General features: G+C 45.6%; 1 long non-coding RNA gene across 2 annotated transcripts in view; it reads left to right on the forward strand.

The window, feature by feature from the left end:
- The window catches only part of LOC116443374, a 28854-nt gene extending 8975 nt beyond the window's left edge, over nucleotides 1–19879 (forward strand). The window contains exons 2-4 of one of the 2 annotated variants that reach the window (XR_004239846.1): nucleotides 1826–2091; nucleotides 18160–18341; nucleotides 19241–19879. This is a non-coding gene — a long non-coding RNA (uncharacterized LOC116443374). Of the gene's footprint in view, nucleotides 1–1825; nucleotides 2092–3002; nucleotides 4776–18159; nucleotides 18342–19240 lie in introns of those variants that run through there. The other variant, XR_004239845.1, reaches the window with a different exon arrangement.
- The last annotated feature ends 364 nt before the right edge of the window (nucleotides 19880–20243 follow it).

The following is a 20243-nucleotide window of genomic DNA, read 5'->3' on the forward strand; positions in this document are numbered from 1 at the left end:
CCACCCTCTGGGGGAAGAACCTTTTCCTGATATCCAGCCTAACCCTCCCCTGACACAGCTCCAGCCGTTCCCTCAGGTCCTGTCCCTGGTCACACAGAGCAGAGATCAGGGCCTGCCCCTCCCCTTCCCCAGGTGAGGAAGCTGCAGAACGGCTGTGAGCTCTGACCTCAGTCTCCTCTTCCCCAGATGAACAGTACATTTAACACAGCCTTGTTTGCAGTATTAGTAGCCAAGTTACTATGTTTCCATAATGATACTGTGGTCACTTCCAAATACTTTTCAACAGGTATTGAAAGCACAGCAGGTGATTTAAAATTGCCAGGAAGAAATGGGTCCCTTTGATAATTAATTAAGTGAGCAATAATTATCACAGAAAACATCTTGTCTAAAGCCTGCATCACATTGAAAAGATGGTTGCTTCTCTGGGCAACCTGTGCCAGGGTCCCACCACCCTCTCAGCCAAGAATTTCTTCCTCATATCCAATCTAAACCTGCTCTCTGTCAGTGTGAAGCCATTCCCCTTGTCCTGTCACTGCAGGCCCTTGCCAAGAGTCTCTCTCCATCTTTCCTGTGGGCTCCCTTCAGGCACTGCAAGGCCACAATGAGGTCACCCCAAAGCCTTCTCTTCTCCAGGCTGAACAATCCCAGTTCCCTCAGCCTTTCCTCCCAGCAGAGCTGCTCCATGCCTCTGCTCCCCTTGGTGTCCCTGCTCTGGACTGGCTCCAGCAGCTCCCTGTCCTTCCTGTGCTGGGCCCAGGGCTGGATGCAGCCCTGCAGGGGGTTCTCAGCAGAGCGGGGCAGAGGAGCAGAATCCCTTCCCTCACCCTGGTTCTATAACTGTATCTGATTTAAACATCATTTATTAGTTTGGGGGTTTTGCCCATGCTGGTTTGCAAATTAATTTATTCCCAATTCTAGGGTAAAACCATGTCAGCTGTCATTTGTAATTTAGTGTTTGTGAATGTGAATATTATGCCCCCTTCAATACAATACAATACAATATCCAAACTCCCAACTCTTTAGAGTGGTTAAGTGTCTAATTGTCAATATTTTCAATGGGGTTTAGATGCCTGTGCACTTTGGGACTGATTCAGTCATCTTCTAAAATTTGGTACTGAAATAAATATCCTGATTGGCCTCATGCAGCTGTGAGGTTCTGAGCACATGGGACTTGAGACTGGTTGTACAGGAGCCTTTGTAAAACAAGGACTTTCAATCGAGTTTCCAGGGAACACCTGTGGAAACCTCTGTGTACATGACATACAACCTCCAAACAATTTTCCAGCGACTTGTTTTGAGGAATGTTATGTACTGATATTTCTCACTGTATTTACTTTTCAAGTTCTTCATGTTGTAGCAAGTAACATACACACACACACACTCTCATAAGGTCTTTGCAAACATCTGTGGGGACATCAAATATGCAAATTGTAGCCAAAAGAAATTCTTTATAAACAGCCAAGAAGCTGGAACAGATTTTCATAAAACCTTTGTTAAATGGTGAAAATATCAGCAGTCACTGAAGCCTTTATAGTCAGCATGTATCCCCAGAAGGGCTGCATCATATGGAGAGTTCCAGTGCCCATCAGGACATCCTCTACAGGACCAGAGGCTCCTCCTCCTTCTTTGTAAGACTCTTGTGAGCAAAAAGTGTGGCAGAATTGAGTAATATGTAGTTATTTTCAAGGGCAGCCATCAGACATCAGGCACATTCTGGAATGTTTATGAATTCCATTGCTGCAGTATCCAAGTGTCTCCCAGCTGTTTATGCATTGCTTCTTCCTTAAGTTCCGTGTAACAGGGATCTATCCATCCTGTTTTCCAGGTCCAGCACCTGAGCACAGCTGGGACAGTTCATAATGCCAACGCTCTGCAAGAGCATAAAGGGGCAGAGGGACATCTAGTGGGATCTCTACTCTCTCTGCATTTGCAGGTCACCAGAAATCTTCGCACAGGGTTCACCTCACCTGTGACACATCTTCAGAGCAGCACCCAGATCCTTCGCTTCATGAGGATGCTGGGGCTGGACTGTAATTCCAGTGGATCTTGTGTTTACACTTTCTGAAGATTCACAGCCTGCTGTAATTAAAGGTAAGAGGAGGGACTAATCTGATTTCTGTCAGAGAGCTCACCTTGACAGACTTTCAGCAGCAGTGAGGTTGAAGGCATTTTGAAGGTTATCTTCATAAGAAAAGGACTGGCAACTTACACTGGAAAAAAACAAAAGTGTGATTAGCAACTTCTTTCTTGGCATGCCTGATGGCTGAGTGATTACAATGCACTGTATTGCCCTTCTCAGCTGGTGTAGAACAACAGTTTCACCCACTGAAGGCAAAAGGCTATGAGAATTTACATCAGATAGGGGTCTGTGACTAAACTACTGTGTCCGTGGATCCAGTCTGCAAGCTCTTCATTCTCTGCAGCTGTCCTCAAGTTCTGTGGGCCAAAAGAGCAGGATTTCTTGCTAGCCAACATATGAACTCCTTTTAGTCACTGAACTTGTCTTTGAGGCATCATGGAAATTGGCTTTTTTAGGGAAGCAATACCTGAACCAGAGGAGAATTCAGCCATGTTGCAGGTACAGTGCAGCATGGCTCTGAAAGCCCAGGACATGTTCACCATCCTACAGACACCATCAGTTGTTTACATGGCAGTGGGACACCAAGGACAGACAAGGGGTGTGTGTGTTATGGAATCACAGAATCATGGATTGGGTTGGAAGGGACCTTAAAGATCATCCAGTTCCAACCCCTGCCACGGGCAGGGACACCTTACACTATCCCAGGCTGCTCAGAGCCCCATCCAACCTGGCCTGGAACACTTCCAGGGATGGGGCAGCCACAGTTTCTCTGGGCAACCTGTGCCAGGGCCTCAGCACCCTCACAGGGAACAATTTCTTCCTCACATCCCATCTAAACCTATTCACTGTCAGTTTAAATCCATTATACCTTGTCCTGTCACTACATGCCCATGCAAAATGTCTCTCCCCACCTTTCTTGCAGAATCTCTTCAGGTACAGGAAGGCTTTGGAAGAAGGCAGACCTGCATTCTGCCATCTCATTAATGCTGCACATTATTGGCAGTGGATTCAACTGACAGAGGCCTGACTGTCACAGCCATGTGGTAATGAAATGACACAAAGATTTCCAGTGCCCCTGTTCAGTTCTGAATAATCAGCTCTTCCACAGCAATGGGGGAGTGGAGGTTTCTGGATGCTCCTCATGCAGAGACACAGAAGGGGGCTGGAAGATGCTCTGCCCTGCTTTTGCCCTGACCCTGCTGCTCCTTCTTGAGCAACTGAAGAACCTGACAAGACACAGGGAACCAAATGAATAAATGTTTGCAGGATTAGCTCTTTACTTTCTCCAGGCATCATTACTGGAACTTACACTTTTCACCTGAATCTATTTAATCAGTATTTACACATATGACATTTGGTGCAGTCAGAGATGACGTAGAATCCAGGGATAGGGTGGAGTATTTCTGCATGTTCCTTATAGAGGGCTTTCCTCATTACAAGTGACCTGCAAAGAAAATTGAGCATCCTTTGCTTTGCATCACGTTTAGTCAAAGACCTGACCAAAATATGCTAAAATTTAGATGTATTTTCCTTTCAGTCAGATTATCCTTTGAAACTCTGACCAAACCCTGCCTGACAACACAAAGGAATTTTCCCATGGATCAGCTAAAGCTGACTCACATGAAAGACTTGCCCAAAGTGGTCATGCCCTCTGAGCAAATACCACAGGCATGAGGATCTCTGCTCTTGGCCTAACAGCACTGTTAGGATTCCAGGGACCCAGCCTCGGAAGGCAGCTTTTATTGGAGGAGGGGAGGTCTCCTACCTGTGACCCAGCCAATCTGCTCTGCTATTTATCTATGTTGCTAACTTGCAGGGGAGGTGAGCGTTTTGCTCTGTCACTGCACCATTGTGAGAAATTTCCTGCCTGGCCCCGAAGTTCACCAAATAGCACTGGCTGTTTGGTTAAGCAGGTACAGCACATAGCAAAAGGCACTGCTGTGACTCAAAGGAAGAAAGAAATAAAATCATCTGATCATGAAAGCTTTCAGCACCAGGTTTTAGTGCTGGAGTGAAAACCTAACGGAAGCTGTGCACCCTTCTAAGATAAATATTTCCTCTGCTGGAGTTGCTGAGTGTATCACAGATCAACGACCAGGAAGGCTTTGCTTACTCATCCCTGCCACGTGTTTCTGGAGTGGTTTTCTGCTCTTTTAATATTACCAAAGAGTGCATCCTCTGGCTGCCCTGGCTTGTTAGAAAGGCAAGCGCATGCTGAGCAAAGCGTCAGAACAACCCACAAAGCACTGATGCAAATAGAGACAGAATTTTGCACCACTCAGAGAGACATAGAGAGAGTTAAAGCTTCAGGCCAATGTGTTGCTGAAATTTTAAAGCTAAAAGGATTTTGAACTAACCTTTGCATTTTCTCCCTGAACTTTTTGTTTACTCTCTGCTCTTTTGCTCAGTGAAAGTAAAGCAGGCAAGACAACATCACTTGCTGTTTCCAACTGGCTTCTGCTTTGTTTCTAATACTCCTCTGAAAGAGTTCTGTTATACAGCTCACAGCATTTCAAGGAAACATTTTATTAATTGGGTACCTGTCTCTCACTTCTTGTTTTCTTATCTCTGGTTGCCCTTAAATAATATTTGGGCTTAAGTTATTTGTCATTTTCCCTTTGTATTTAATCTGGTCCATTTCTGTGTTTGAATTTGGGTTTTAAGTAAACTCACATGTGATCTGTGCCAAAATAGAGGCAAAGTCTCTTCTCACATTCCTCAAATATGTGGCACTGGGGTAACAATTTCAAAATTATGTGGCAGCTTCTTTTAAACAGGAAAACTCCAGTGGGTTTCACTCAGCTGTATATAAAAGCCAATAGTACACTTGGTGTTAGTCCCTGTGTTATTTGTTTTAAATTATGTTCCATTTCATACTTTCTCCACATTCCCTGTTTCCAGTATCCAGCAGATTTTTGTATTGACAAATGTGTGACTTTTACAGGAAGCTGTTGTGGAGGAAACCTGTGGTTCTTCTGTATGGGCTGAGCATAGTTGTGGCTTCTGACCCTGGGGAGAGCTGCTTGAGTTTGGGATTATCCCATCAGATGGATGCTTCTAATAAAACTCCCAGCAGCCAGATATCTTATCTGTGTTATCACCATACAGTTCCAGAGCCAACATTCCCCTCAGCATGAAAGGGTGAATACTGAGTGTCATTCGTTTTGAGTGTGCTGTGGGCTCAGGTTGTAGCTGAGCTAACACAGTGACTGCAGCTGATCTGAAGCAGGGCTGCCTTGCCCTTTCTCACTCTCTTCTTGTAATCCACCAGGTAAATCCATCCTGCTAAACCTGCGACAAACCCTTCTAAAAAGCAATCAAAGAGTTTTCTGCCATCTTAGCAAGATGTTCTATGTGGTTTCTTATGGTTCCAGAAGAAACTACTGATGAGAGGTGGTCAGATAACCAAAACTACGTACACCAGAGCAGAACTGCGACAGAGTTTGAATAAGGGAGCACTGTTTCTTGGAAACTGCTGGAAACACTCATCTCCCCTTCCTCTGGGCTGAAACTGTGTGTCCCTCACTCTGCACCTCCTCTTTGTTTTCCCCTTGTTGTGATTTATTGGGTTGGGTTCTGCGGCTGCTTCTTGGCTGAGTGCAGCCAAGGTATGTAAATTGCTTTTTAACAGCTAATACGCACCCACACTCCTGAAGATAATCAAAAAAGGCAAAATAATATCATCAGCAGTGAGTTATAGGAGATCAAGAAAGCACCCAGAGGTAAAAGTCAGTGGCTGGCTAGCCAAGTCCTGCATACTGTCACAGCTGTGTTCAGAATAATCCCAGTGGAGAGCAGGTTTGGTAGCTTGAAATTAAGATTTTAAAGGAAAGGACTGCCTCTGTGGCTGCAATACATACTGCATGAACTGGACTTCTCTGAACCAAGCAAATTTTCTTTTTATAGAAATTTCAAACCCAAAACACAGTGTTTCATCCTCCAGTGGCATCTCACTACTTGTCCTGACTTGGCCCACTTTAAATAAAGGACAATGGCCACAGCTCTGCTGAGACTGTCCCCTCCCCCCCACCCGCAGGGCTGCATCCAGCCCTGGGCCCAGCACAGGAAGGACAGGGAGCTGCCGGAGCCAGTCCAGAGCAGGGACACCAAGGGGAGCAGAGGGATGGAGCAGCTCTGCTGGGAGGAAAGGCTGAGGGAACTGGGATTGTTCAGCCTGGAGAAGAGAAGGCTTTGGGGTGACCTCATTGTGGCCTTCCAGTGCCTGAAGGGAGCCCACAGGAAAGATGGAGAGAGACTCTTGGCAAGGGCCTGGAGTGACAGGACAAGGGGAATGGCTTCACACTGACAGAGAGCAGGTTTAGATTGGATACGAGGAAGAAATTCTTGGCTGAGAGGGTGGTGGGACCCTGGCACAGGTTGCCCAGAGAAGCTGTGGCTTGGAAGTGTCTGAGGCCAGGTTGGATGGGGGTCTAAGAAACCTGGGATAGTGGAAGGTGTCCCTGCCCATGGCAGGTGGGTTGGAACAAGATGATCTTTAAGGTCTCTTCCAACCCATGCCATTCTATAATTCTGTGGTATCTACAACCTTCTGGAAAGCCACAGCTAATGGGGTTAAATTTATCCTTGTTCTCAGAGCTTTTCTTATGGCTTTTCCACACCTTGTGGTTCTTGATGGTGAATGAAAGTTGCCCAGGGCTGAGACTGCATCCTCCAGCCTGTGTGTGAAGGCCCCAGGGTGTTTTTATGGTTGCTAAGACATTGCATATAAACACAGTGAGTGAGGCCCATCTTGCCATTCAGACTATGAGCTGCAGAAAGCCACTAACCTCCCCAAAGGTCTTCTGCTAAAGGAATGTAAAATCAAATGCAAACCAATATGGATAATCGTGCTGCTGGCTAAGATGTGTTACCAAAATACCAAAAAATGACAAACCTCAAAATGGGGTGATTCATCCAGACACCCAAAAAGCACTTACAAGAAACCACCTGACTAATGATGCTGGAGCTCAGGGACACATATAATTTTATACTTCACAAAAACCAATCCTTGTCCTCTCAAGGTAAATAATATCTGCTGTGCTAATGGTATTATTGAGCTAATGGTATGAATTGCTGGGAAGAACAAACTTCTCCTCCTTGGGCTCCTTCTCCTACTCATGTATTATTTGCCCAACACCTGGCAAAATAGTTACATAAGCAACAAAAAACCCCAAACGCACAAACAAAAAAGCGAAAGGCCCAAATTGTGCCCTGCCCATGCTGATTTTTGTGTGGTGGCATTTCATGTGGGGGACTTCAGCCACGCTACACACACAAAGGCAAAAGCAGACTCTGTCTTCCAAGCTGACAGTGATACAACCCAGGTTAGTGGGTTGGGAATCTGATCAGGGGAGGCTGATGAGCCTCCATGGAGTTGTAAGTGATGTCCCTGGAAGGGAGGTGAAAGGCTGTGACCCAATCCCTCAGGGTGAGGCAGTGGTTCTCCTGTCAGCTGAAATATGGCTTTGAAAGTGCCAAGATGCTCCCACTTTGGTGGGGAGAAAATCATGTCTAAATTTGAATGCGTTTGATGATACTATAAAACACATAAAACTACAAGGTAATTATTACAGGAAACTCCTATTTCAGCTATTTCAGCAAAATTTCAGCGCCTCTGTTCATTTGAAGGCCTGGAACAAAGCAACTGGGTTTCGACTTTCACAGTTTACCTAACGTGGCATAGATGGTGAACCGTATGGTGATGTAAAGCACAGAGCTATATTTGTTTAAGGAACCTTCAGGCCGAATTTCTAGCTTTCTGAGTGCTGAGAGAGAAGAAAGAGGCAAGTTCAGAGGAAAACAAATGCTTCCTGAACTTTGAGTTTCTTTGCTTTTATATATCACCAGATTTTTCTGTGATGTGACCAGCCGTCCTTTATAAACTTTGCTTTATCTCTGACATTTTGCGTCTAGGAAATGATTAAGCTGTCATATTTGGGGACTGAAAAGAGCAAAGGGCTGCAAGAGTTTGTTCTACCTGTCAAGTTACCCAGTTACAGCTGAGTCCCTTTACAGACATGCATTTCCACTGGCTTACACACACCCTCCATGAGCTGGTCCTCGCCTGCTCCTCACTCTGTGGGAGCTCTAGATATCCAAAAATGTATATAAACCTATATGGATGAAAAATATACCACCTGATGAGGAGGCTTGTGGGGATCAGCAAAGCTCCCTATTACTTATTAGCCAGCTAGTGGTCTGGCCTGCCTGTCCCTGTCCTTGGCAATAAAACGAAGATGAAAGGTAGCCGCTGACTTGGAGCCTCGCCTGAAAGTACAGTTTTATCAAAGGCTGGGACAGCAATAATCGTGCTGAGGGAGCAACAAGGACATGGTAGGCTGGGCTGACAAACAGTTACACCTTGTGGGCAAACAGCAGTTTCACATCCCCACGGGCACCCAAACAGCGCTGGCAGCTGAGGAGAGGCTGCAGCAGATGGTGCCAAACCGTGGTGCCAGCTCCTTCTCCAGGACAGGCTGGGCAGGGCAGTGCCTCCCCAGCCATGGGACCTTCCCAGGAGCTACCTGGTGAGGGCTTCTAGGCAGAACGTGTGCCTCAGGCCACCAGAGGAAGCTTAGCTGTCACCAGCCTGGCTCTTCCCAACTGGGAAAATAATTTTGAGCCTGAGAGTCTCACAGATCCGCCCTCACTTAGGCTGTAAGCAAATGACATTGAGGACAGTCCTCTTCAGGGGTGTTAAAACAGTCATCTCAAGTGGTGACAGAAAGGTGGGACTTGGGAACAGTCACACTTGTGTTTTAGCAACACCGGATCATCCTTTCAGAGGTGAGCATTAGAGGTTCAAGCTTCAAGGTTCCTCAAGCACTGTGTTGAAACCCCAAAGTTTCCAGATGATTCTAGTGGAGAACTCCTACACGTAGAATTGACCTGAATCAGTAAGTTGAACAAAGAGACAGTGCCTCTCTTGAGAAGAAATAGACTGAGGTATTGAATCACTGCAGCTTTTGTTGGCTGCATGAAATGGGTTTTTTCCAGCTCACTAAATTTGTCCATACATGTCTCCGAAGTACTAGGGCTACATGTACCTGACAAATTGTCTTACACAATACAGCAAACATGGTTTCAGATTGTGCTCTCTGTCATGGAGTTACTAAGTGAAAACCAGAAAGACAGTTTTATTTTGGATAGGTATGTCAACCAAATCTGTGGAGTTGGGAGTGCAGTGTTAGTGCTGGAGTTCCTCTCCACAGATCAGTTTTTCAGTTAGAGGAAGGAAGAGATCCACAAAGAAGATGCTGAAGACACAACATACAAAACAGAAGATATTGAACTGGCAATAGTAGCATAAAAATATATTTGCCCTGAGTCACAAGGACTTCATCAGGAGAGGATGCAAGATCCAACACTGTCTTAAGTACCAAGTTCTGTGGCAAACTTACCTCTCCACTGCAAAATAATGATGATGTGCTGGATGAATGTACATAGGAGGAACATGGAAATTTTGGAGCAAGTCCAGAGGAAGCCACAAACTGATAAAGGGACTGGAGCACCCTCCCTGTGGAGATAGGCTTGGAGACTTTGGGCTGTTCAGCCTGGAGAGGAGAAGGTTGTGTGGCAACCTCAGGGCACCTTCCAGCATCTGAAGGGGCTATAGGGAAGTTGGAGAGGGACTTTTCATCAGGAACAGTAGTGGCAGGACAAGGGGGAATGGATTTAAACTGACAGAGAGTACGTTTAGCTTGGATATTGGGAAGAAATTCTTCCCTGTGAGGGTGGGGAGGCCCTGGCACAGGCTGCCCAGAGAAGCTGTGGCTGCCCCATCCCTGGCAGTGTTCAAGGCCAGGCTGGATGGGGCTCTGAGCAAGCTGGGATAGTGGAAGGTGTCCCTGCCCATGGAAGGGGGTTGCAACAAGGTGATCTTTAAGGTCCCTTCCAACCCAGATCATTAATGATTCTATGCAAAAAGTAGCTTGACAAGTTTTAAGGAATTTTTAATACATTAATTGAACATAAAATTCCTGGTGAACAACTTTCCAAGTCTATGAGTGAAGCCTGAGGTAGCAAAAACTGGGGGTAGCAGGTTGCAAGAGACCTCTCAGAAAAAAAAACAACTTCTAATGCATTTTCTAAATGTGTATGTCAGTCTCACCTAACACAGCCCATCTGTATCATATAGCTGATGTTCCTGGCAGCCTTAAGAGTCGCTAGATCCAAGCTCCACAGCATTATGTAATTTGCTTCATTTTAATCCTGATAAGAAAATTCTTGGAAGTCACTTAAAAAACAGTAACTATGGTGCTGATCTGTTTCATTTTGCTGCAATGAAGCAGAGTCCTGAAGGCAGCCAACATGATGGGAGAGATGATGCGCAGTGAGAGATCCTTCCTGTGTGTTTTTCCATTCCTCAGGGTAAACTAAGTTTTGAAAACTTAAGCTTGGAGCAATTTTTTTACTCATATCTGTTATGCCAGTGGTCAGCATTAATATTAAAAACCAGTTTCAAATCACATATTTAACCTGAAAAAGTAATATACCTGCTGACATTTTTTCCCTAGGCTAAAAAAAAGCTAAATAAGCCACTTTCTGTTGTGTTTTAAGTGTGAGATCACTTGTTCCATTTGTCTTAATTTCCTTTGATAGAGCTAACTCATTTCAGTTTTTGAAAATTATCACCTTGTAACTTTTAGAACCTACTTCTTTTTGATAATTTTGAACATTTTGCTAATTTTTCTCCCATCCTTTGCAGCCACTCCTTGTACACCTTCATTGAAATCCTTTTCGCAGCTCCTGTAGTCTGGGTTCATCAGTATTGGACTTGAGTGACCTGAGCTGCATGCAGCATGCAAGAGTGCCTGCTATGGAAATACTATCCCTTATTTGCAACCAGTGACCTACCAGTTTAACATAAATAATCTCTAAAGGCATGGCCACAGACTTCACACTGAATTAGTGCATTATTTTGAAGCCAACAAATGGAGAAAGGACAGGAGCAATACAAGCTATGTTAGCCTCATCTCCTGTGAGTAAAATTAAAACAGAGGTGCTTGATTGTGTTTCCCATGGATCAATGGCAAGTGTATTTCCATTTCTGAAAACATTTTTACCCCTAGTGAACACCCTCTTAATGAAAACAAACAAAATGAAAATCACCTCCAAGATTTTCTATTCCCTCTCTTCAGCAGCAGAAAGACTGAGAGCCCTCTCACTGGAGTGGCAGGAGCTGCTGGTTAAAACTGAGAGTGGAGCCCAGCCACCAGTCCCTCATTGTGACTTAGACGGATAATTAGTCAGGTAACAATTCCACTGTTGAAAAGCCTGTGAGGCTGGGATCAAACTAACTCAGCACTGCAGGCAACTGTCATGAGATAAAAAGATAAGATGAATGAGTTTGTATTGCACTTGGAATGCACAGAGCCCAATATAGATGTAAAATATTACTAAATGCACTGAGGGCTCTATCGTAAGGAGACTTCCTGCAAAAGCAACTGAATGAATAAACTCCAGAGACCTGGACGGGTCACGGAGATAAATCATGTCAGTAAAGCAGTACTGGTTCCTGGGCTGCACCCTGCTCTCCTGTAACAATGTCCCCTGGGCAAGGTTTATACCTGTGTGCCGTGGCCATAGCAACCCCGGTGATGACAGATACAAGAGCTCCCTTGTGCCAGGTCGGTGAAGCTCGGAGAAGCAGTCTCTGGGTTTCCATCACAGCAGGGAACTGCTGGTTGTGATCTTCCTGGCACTGCCAGAGAGCTTGGGGGCTGCCCAGTGAAGAGGTTCGGGGCAGTCAGTGGGGTGAGAGAGATGCTGGACCCATCTCTCTCTGAACACTGAACTGCAGGGCAGAAGAGATACACAGTGTCCACCAAAACATTCTAGAGCCCTTTGGTGGCTCATTTCTTGCATGGTGCCCTTCTGCCCCTTGGAGGGCTGCTTTGTTCTGGTCAACAAGGTGAAGCAGATGCTGGAGCAGGTCCATGGATCCAGGATTCAACCTGCTCCGAGGCTGAACACCCACTTGTGGGCAGCGTGCTACGCCCAGCACTTTGCTGGCTGAGTCGCTGTGTGTACAAACTTTCCCAGGATCATCTGGACAGCTTTTCTCATCCCCTCGAGCACAAAGCTTGTAAGTGGGAACAGTGCCACTAGGACAAATTTCTGCTCCTGTGACTTATTCACATTTAGTACTGCAGTTGTCTGTTCTGACAGAGCCATTACAAGTTCTCTCCCAGAGCAAGTTTAGCTGATGGTTCAGACATGTAAAGGCAGAAGCAAAAGGATTACTTATAGATGATGCTGGGATCAATCACATATCCAAAGTGCAATTCAGAATTCAGCTTCATTAAGGACTGAGTCCAGAGGAGGGACACCAAGGGGATCAGAGGGATGGAGTAGCTCTGCTGTGAGGAAAGGCTGAGGGAATTGGGATTGTTCAGCCTTGGGGTGACCCAGTTGTGGGTTTGTACCTGAAGGGAACCTACTGAAAAGATGGAGAGAGACTCTTGGCAAGGGTGTGGAATGCCAGGACAAGGGGGAATGGCTTCCTACTGACACAGGGCAGGGATAGATTGGCTATGAAGAAGAAATTGTTCCGTGTGAGGGGGGAGGCCCTGGCACAGGTTGCCCAAAGAAGCTGTGGCTGCCCCATCCCTGGAAGTGTCCAAGGCCAGGTTGGACAGGGCTTGGAGCAACCTGGGATAATGGGAGGTGTCCCTGCCCATGGCAGGGGGTGGAACTGGATGGGCTTTTAAGGTCCTTTCCAACCCAGCCCATTCCATGATGCTATGATTCTTTTACATCGTGATTCTGGAGTTCACTTTCACTTTTCATCATGATCCTGTGCCATGAGAAGTTCTCACCAGAATATCTGACACCTCATACTTCTCTTCTGGGATGCAGAGAGAAAAAGAAAGGCTGGCTGACAGCTACCATAAAGTCACTGGTGTGGGTTTTTAATGCCAGGCAGGCTCCCTTGTAACCCTTTGACACACCCTGTTGCTGTGCTGCTTCGAATGAGTACCAGGATAATTGAGAACACAGGCCTAAAAATAGATGTGTCTGGGAAGTGATGATTTTCCCACAGAAACATCAAGTTTTCATTAAAAACTCTAAAAACATGGAAGTTTTAAGTATAATGCAGAAAGGTTTTGGGTTACCAAGCTTAGGTTTTATGTTCTTCTTTTTGACCAACACTGAAGATTTTTGTGGGGAATTCTTTTTAACAAAAAATATTGGTTCCCCAAAGAAAACCACAGCTACTGACAAAATAATTTTTAAACATCATTAAAATGTTAGGCTCAGCTTACATCTTTTTTCCTGTTAATCTGCTTTCCTGCTTCTTCCATTTTTCTGTTTTCTGCCCTCTCCTTCTCATGTGCAGCCCACTTGCTGGTACTTACATGGTAACCAGTCCTACTAAGGGAAACCAGTGCTTTCATCTTCATCAGTTCTTCCCTCACTGTTTTTTCTCTTTATTCATATTTGTTACTGTTCTTTTTCTGTCCATTTATCTTCATGAGAACTTATCTTTCCTTTATCTTTTCCATGTCATATTCCTCCCCTCCCTTTCTTGTCCAGCAGTTAGATATCTCTAATAATCTTTGTTCCTTCCTGCTTCCATCTTTAGTTCTTTCTGGCACCTTTAATACCTGTGCTTTCATTTCCTTGTCTTCTCTCTGGATATTAATGTATGTTGGCAGTCTTTCCCACCTGTATCTCTGAATACCACATACTCCATAGGGCTTTAAAAACCATAAGCAATTTTTAATCACAATACTACAAGAGATTAAAAAGTAAATATTATTCTATTAATTTTATGTGTGCGAAAAACTAAAGGCAGAAATATTGATTAATTCTTTAATAGATCTGATGTTTCTTTCATCCTATTCTGTGGTCAGACTATTGTTCCTTCTACTGCTGTGATACTCTGTTTTCAATCTTCCTGGATTCTCTTAGACTCTGGACTACTGCAGGCTTCAACCCCACTTTATTCTTCATCTTCCATCACTTGAAACTTGTCCCACAAGCTTTCTCATGTGGAGATCACCACGCAGCAGCAGCAGAAGCATTGGGCCTGAGGGGAGCTGGGTAGCAAAGCACCACTTGCAGGATCTGAGGTCACTGCTCGTGGCCATACATTGAGAAATACAGAAAAAATAGTTGTGAAGATCAAGGAAACTTCATTCTACAGAATCACAGAATCCCAGGATGGGTCAGGTTGGAAGGGACCACAGAGGGTCATATGGTCTCACCTCCCTGCTCCAGCAGGGCCATCCCAGAGCACAGGGCACAGGATTGTGTCCAGATGGTTCTGGAATATCCCCAGTGAGGGAGACTTCACACCCTCTCTGGATAATCTGTTCAGTGCTCAGTCACTGCACAGGACAGAAGTTCTGCCTCCTGTCCAGGTGGAATTTCCTGGGATCAGTCCCTGCCCATTCCTCTGGTGCCATGGCTGGGCCCCCCGGAGCAGAGCCTGGGCCCTGCTTGGAGCCCTCCCTGCACACAGGGACACCCAGGGCTGAGGGCCCCTCTCAGCTGGGGCTCCTCTCCAGGCTGAACAGCCCCAGCTCCCTCAGCCTTTCCCTGTCAGGGATGTTTCCGGCACTAAATCATCTCTGCAGCCTCCGCTGGCCCCTTTCTAAGACCTCCCTGTCCCTCCTGTCCTGAGGATGCCAGGACTGGACACAGCACTCCACATGTGCCTCCCAGGGCCGGGCAGAGGGGCAGGATCACTTCCTGACCTGCTGGCACTGCTCTTCCCAGTGCACCCCAGGACAGCCCTGGCCTTCTTGTCCCTCAGGTCACTGCTGGCTCACAGACAGCCTGTTGTCCACCAGGACCTCCAGGTCCTTCTCAGCAGAGCTGCTGGCCAGCAGGTCACCCCCAGCCTGTGCTGGTGCCTGGGGTTATTCCTCCCCAGGTGCAGAATCCGGCATTTGCCCTTGCTGAACTTCAGCCACATTCCTCCTTGGAGACATGGAAAGATACAGGTTATACAGGTTCAAGTGTGCAGGGCATTGTACCTGCAAAAAACTTCATAAATGGCAGGATGAGCTGGGTTGCTGGGAGAATAAGCAGCCTGCCCCTGAGAGGAGAAACAAAGAATGGGTTAACAGACACACAACATTTTCATTTGGGTTGCTTAGGCTGTGTTTCAGATTCACTAACCTGGGTGTTTTTCACATGAGTTTGGGTTTCAGAATGAAAGCTTGCATAATGGTAGCAGGCTTGTGAGAAGAGAGAAGGAATTTGCCCCTGCTTCAGGCTGGGAAGGGTTAGTACTTGAAGACTTCAAATTACTTACATATGCATGATGTGTGTCAGTGGAGGATTTTTTTAATCATAAAACTAAAGTATGTAACTGGGTCCAGTCTGTTGGACATGCAAGTACAACAGATTTAGAAAGTTCTGTTTCTGCAGATGAGAGAAATCTGATAAAACTTGGAATGCACTTCCAAGCAAAGTTTACTAACTTTGAGAGGCTGCTGCAATTCTGTGTTAGGACCATGTGTTAATTATAGATCTTCTATTTCTAGTGAAAGCTCCCTTCTCACTACCCCAAAATGAGTTGAGTATAGTTTCAAGGAAAAGAGATAGGCTAAGCACAGTCCAGATCAAACATAGCGTGCGTTTTGTGCTTTTTCTCATCTTTTCTGGGAGGCTCAGACATTTCCAGAGGTGGTGGGTGGGAGACAGTAACATTCTTCAGGCTCTTCAGTCCTGCCCTTGCAGGGCATGAGCTTGGACTCAGCAATCTGTCCAAAGCACGCAGGCCATGTTTGTGGAGGCCCCAGAGAGCAGAGTGAACATCCAGAGTGAGCTCTCCTTGAGGTGAGCATGGTGTCCATCCCATAAATCCCACAGCAGACCCCCTAAACACAGCTCTCCTGTGGGTCACCTGGATGTGTTGGCACTGCCAAGGCTTTGTTCTGTGCCATCCATCCTGCTCGGGGCTCAGCCCTGTCAGCTCCCATCTGCTGCGCAGGTTTGGGCTTGAGTGGATCACCAGAAGAAGGAGGCAGAGCTGGAGGAGGCTGGGCTGGTGACTCAGTGGGCAGAATTCTTCCCTCTGAGTCAGGGCTGAGTCAAGGGGTGCTAAGGGGGACTGTGCTGCTCAAGCTGCTGGGTTTGGGACACAACCGAGAAACCAAACTCCCAACCAGTGATGGTTTCAGAAATGTCTGAGGTCCTTCCTCAGCAGCAGTGGCATTTACCCACTATCTTGACCATGTTCCAGTGTGGAAAATGTATTTCACTCACCTCCAGCTCCCTGTTACCCCAGTGAAATGCTTCATTCTTCACTACTGCAGCACAATGCATCAGTGAGGAGATGCAGTATCTCATGTGGCTTTTTGGCTTTAATATTGGCCAAAATGGCTTGCACGCACATTGCAAAACTTTTTTCATATGCCTCTTTTATGCATATCAAGGGATATCCTGGTCATCCTGCTCACACATGGCAGTACTTCCACAACTGTTAATCAGGAATCTGCATAGGTAAAGAGAGCATCATATGTCTCACAGCCCAGTTTATCTCAGGGCAAATAATACTTTGCAATCATGCAAAGTCCTTTTGCACATCAGTTCGCAGTGAAGTGCAAGTATTAGCCTCACTGAGGCAACAGCCTTCAGCACAGATAGCTTCTCCTGAGGCAGAGTACCTGGTCTCAGAAGGTCCAAACTCTTCACCATGTCCTCTTGCTATTCCATCCACCGCAACAGTGATTTTTGAAGGCAACCAACTCTGAAAAGTTTGTGCTTGAACTCACTTTAGAATCACAGAATATCCATAACTGGAAGGGACTCTCAAGGATCATTCAGTCCAACTCCTGACCCTGCACAGACACCCCAACAATCCCACCCTGTGCCTGAGAACTATGTCCAAGCATTCCTGGAGCTCTGGCAGCCTTGGGGCTGTGACCATTCCTGGGGGAGTCTATTCAGTACCCCACTATCCTCTAGGAGAAGAACTTTTTCTTCATATCCAGCCTAACCCTCCCCTGACACAGCTCCAGCCGTTCCCTCAGGTCCTGTCCCTGGTCACACAGAGCAGAGATCAGGGCCTGCCCCTCCCCTTCCCCAGGTGAGGAAGCTGCAGAACTGCTGTGAGCTCTGACCTCAGTCTTCTCCAGCTGAACAGACCAAGTGCTCCTTGTGTAGCTTCACCTCCAGACCCTTCAGCATCTTTGTAGCCCTCTCTTGGACACTCTCTAATAACTTTATATTTTTCTTATATTGAGGTGCCCCAAACTGCCCCAGGACTCACTTTGTCCCCGCTTTGCTCACTTGCCATGGCTGACATGCCTCAGTTCATGCCTCCCAGCGATGGAGGCTGTGTGCCAGCATTGAGACACACATGCTGCCCGATACTTGCTTCGTTTGATATGTGATGACAGCTCTTTATAGGTGTCTGAGAAAAACAAATGAATGAAGAAGCAGTTCCTGGTGGCCTCTGCCAGCTGTTGACAATACCAAATAATTTGCCTTTCCTGAAACAGACCTGATGCCTCTTGTGGATGATGTGACGCGTAGGTGTCATGTCAATCAATAAAAATTAAAAGTTGCTGAAGGGCAGGAACAGCAGCTGTGAGATTTCTTACTGCTTTTCGTTCACAGGGAAATGGTATCAGGCTCTGCTTAGTGGCTTGTGTGATTTACTGTCACATTTATCTCACACGCTTCAGCAAGGACTTGCACAAGCAGATTGCTTTTAGACCCCAGCTTTTAAAGGTGGAAGACAAATGGTTTTTTCATAAAAACTTATTTTTGAAACCTTGTTTAGCATCTAAGCTTTTTCCAGAGCAGCTAGTATGGACCCCTTTACATGCAGGAAGCAATGCACACCAACCATGGGATGCCCCAGGTGCCTCTACAGAAATGGCTCTTGGGAAACACCTCTGGTGCTAAGCAAGCAAGGAGAGAGTAAAGGGACATTCTCCAAATTCAGTGTTCCTGTGTCAGACACATCAGCAATGCTATTGTGCCTGAAAACAACCAAATAGATATAATTAGGTATTACTAGGATAAAAAAAAAAAAAAAAAGTTTATTTTTTGTTTGAAACTTCTTTACCACGAGGTCTGATTAAAATGTTTCTATTGAAATTGTTCTTTGGCAGGAAAAGCTGTTTCGAACAGAGCAGATCTCACAGAAGAGTGGATCCACCGAGGAAGATCTTCCTGCTACAGAATGTTTAGACATTTCACTGGAAAGCAGAAATGCTTCTGACAAAAGGATAGATGCTGTGCCATGGGTTAACCCAATGCTACACACAAAGAATTCTGCTGGAGAGCCCTGGAGGTGACACCCCAATGTGTCTGGCATTGCCCTGTTGCTTGGTCTTTACATTAAGTTGACTAAAGCCTCCATGTGTCACCAGCCTAATGAGAATGCACAACCAGCACAGGGTGGAGGACGGGCACATGAGGCACCCAGAATTACACTCTCATAACGTGGCATATCCATTTTGTTCCATATTTCATTTATTGGGCAATGTAGCTAAGGTTTTGGCTTTCAGTCAAAAACAAAGATTTTCCCAAGAAGAGAAATTGGATGAGGAATTAAAGAAACCCCACCAAGTGACCAAAACACCTCCTAAGCACCATTTTCCACTATTCATATTTAGAAGAATTAAATGCGGTTTTAGTGCAAGGAATAACTGTACCCTGGCCCTAGGGTTATGAACTGGATAAGCTATTAGGAATTTTCCATTTCTGACTGATTGTGATCTCACATCAGTGTAACTCTGCTCACTTCAGTGGAATTACTTCAGAACTGCTCTGATGGGAAAGCAGAAGGAGGTCCTGTGATTCTGTAACTATTTCTACTAAGCTGTTGGCATATGCTTGTGACAAGCAGCTTTTAAGAAAATATAGTGAAATTTAGAGCCCGTTTTTCATCAGTTCAGTTAATCAGTTTACTTTGGTCTACTGATCACTTCTGCTGCTTTGCATGTGATTGTCTTTATAAGTGAGGTCAGTTTTATAGGGAAGGAAAATCCCCTTTATAAGCCCAGATGGTATCATTAGAAGAAACAGACAAGTTGGGCACCTCTAAAGTTGTTTTTTTTTATCTTTCTGAAGACAAAGTTTTACCAGTGATTAAGGATTTATTGTTCTGTGTTATAGGTTATAAGAAATGACAATTTGTCATTATAAGACCCTAAGATCTTGATTTTTTTTTTTTGCTTCTGTCAATAGGAAATTACTGCTGGCCTGTCTGGCAAGACAACTCATCCTTGAAGATTTGTAGAAGCACCCCAAGATCCTCATTTACAACATGACATATGGTTCCCATCCAACTAGAATCATAGAAACATAGAATATCCTGAGTTGGAAAGGACTCACAAGGATCATCAAGTCCAGCTCCAGGAGAATAAGAATAGCAACATGTCAGTATTTTATGAAGGAGCACCTTGAGTTCCCTGTCCTGGAAGAGGATCACAAAAGGCAGAGCTGTTTAACAGGGAAGTGGATTTCAGTGCTTACTTGGCTACACTGTGAGCCCGAGGAGACTGGACAGAAAGGGTGGGAAGGGCTGAAGGTCCTTCTCACCACCTCCTTCCTGCATGGAATATCTAGCATACACCTGAATAGTAGGGTCTGAGCCATAAATTCAGAAAGTGACAGAATAACTGAGGTTCACAGACATCTGTGAAGTCCAAATCCCCACTTAGAGATGAGCTAATTTCTGTCTCAAAAAATTTTTTCAGAGTCTTCTCTAGCCAAGTTCTGAATATCCCAATATTGATATGTATTGATATGTCTATTTCAAACTGACAGAGAGTAGGTTTAGATTGGATATTAGGAAGAAATTCTTCCCTGTGAGGGTGGGGAGGCCCTGGCACAGGTTGCCCAGAGAAGCTGTGGCTGCCCCATCCAAGGCCAGGCTGGATGGGGCTTGGAGCAACCTGGGATAATGGGAGCTGTCCCTGCCCATGGTAGGGGGGTGGGAACTGGATGATCTTTAAGGTCCCTTCTAACCCAGGCAGGGACAGTCATCTGTAACGTGCCAAAATATAGATGGGTTTGAGGGCTGGCATCAGATGTATTTCAGGGTTGGAATAAGACTTCAAGGAGATTTAAGCTTCAGGGATTTTGGAGAGGAACAGTTTAACCAACCTAATTCAATAGGGCTGAATCCCACAGTTATCAGTATCCCCAGAGGAAAAGAAGTAGCTTCTGCAGTCTTTTGATTAACTGA

This window comes from Corvus moneduloides, chromosome 4, assembly GCF_009650955.1.
Source record: "Corvus moneduloides isolate bCorMon1 chromosome 4, bCorMon1.pri, whole genome shotgun sequence".
Lineage (NCBI taxonomy): Eukaryota > Metazoa > Chordata > Aves > Passeriformes > Corvidae > Corvus > Corvus moneduloides.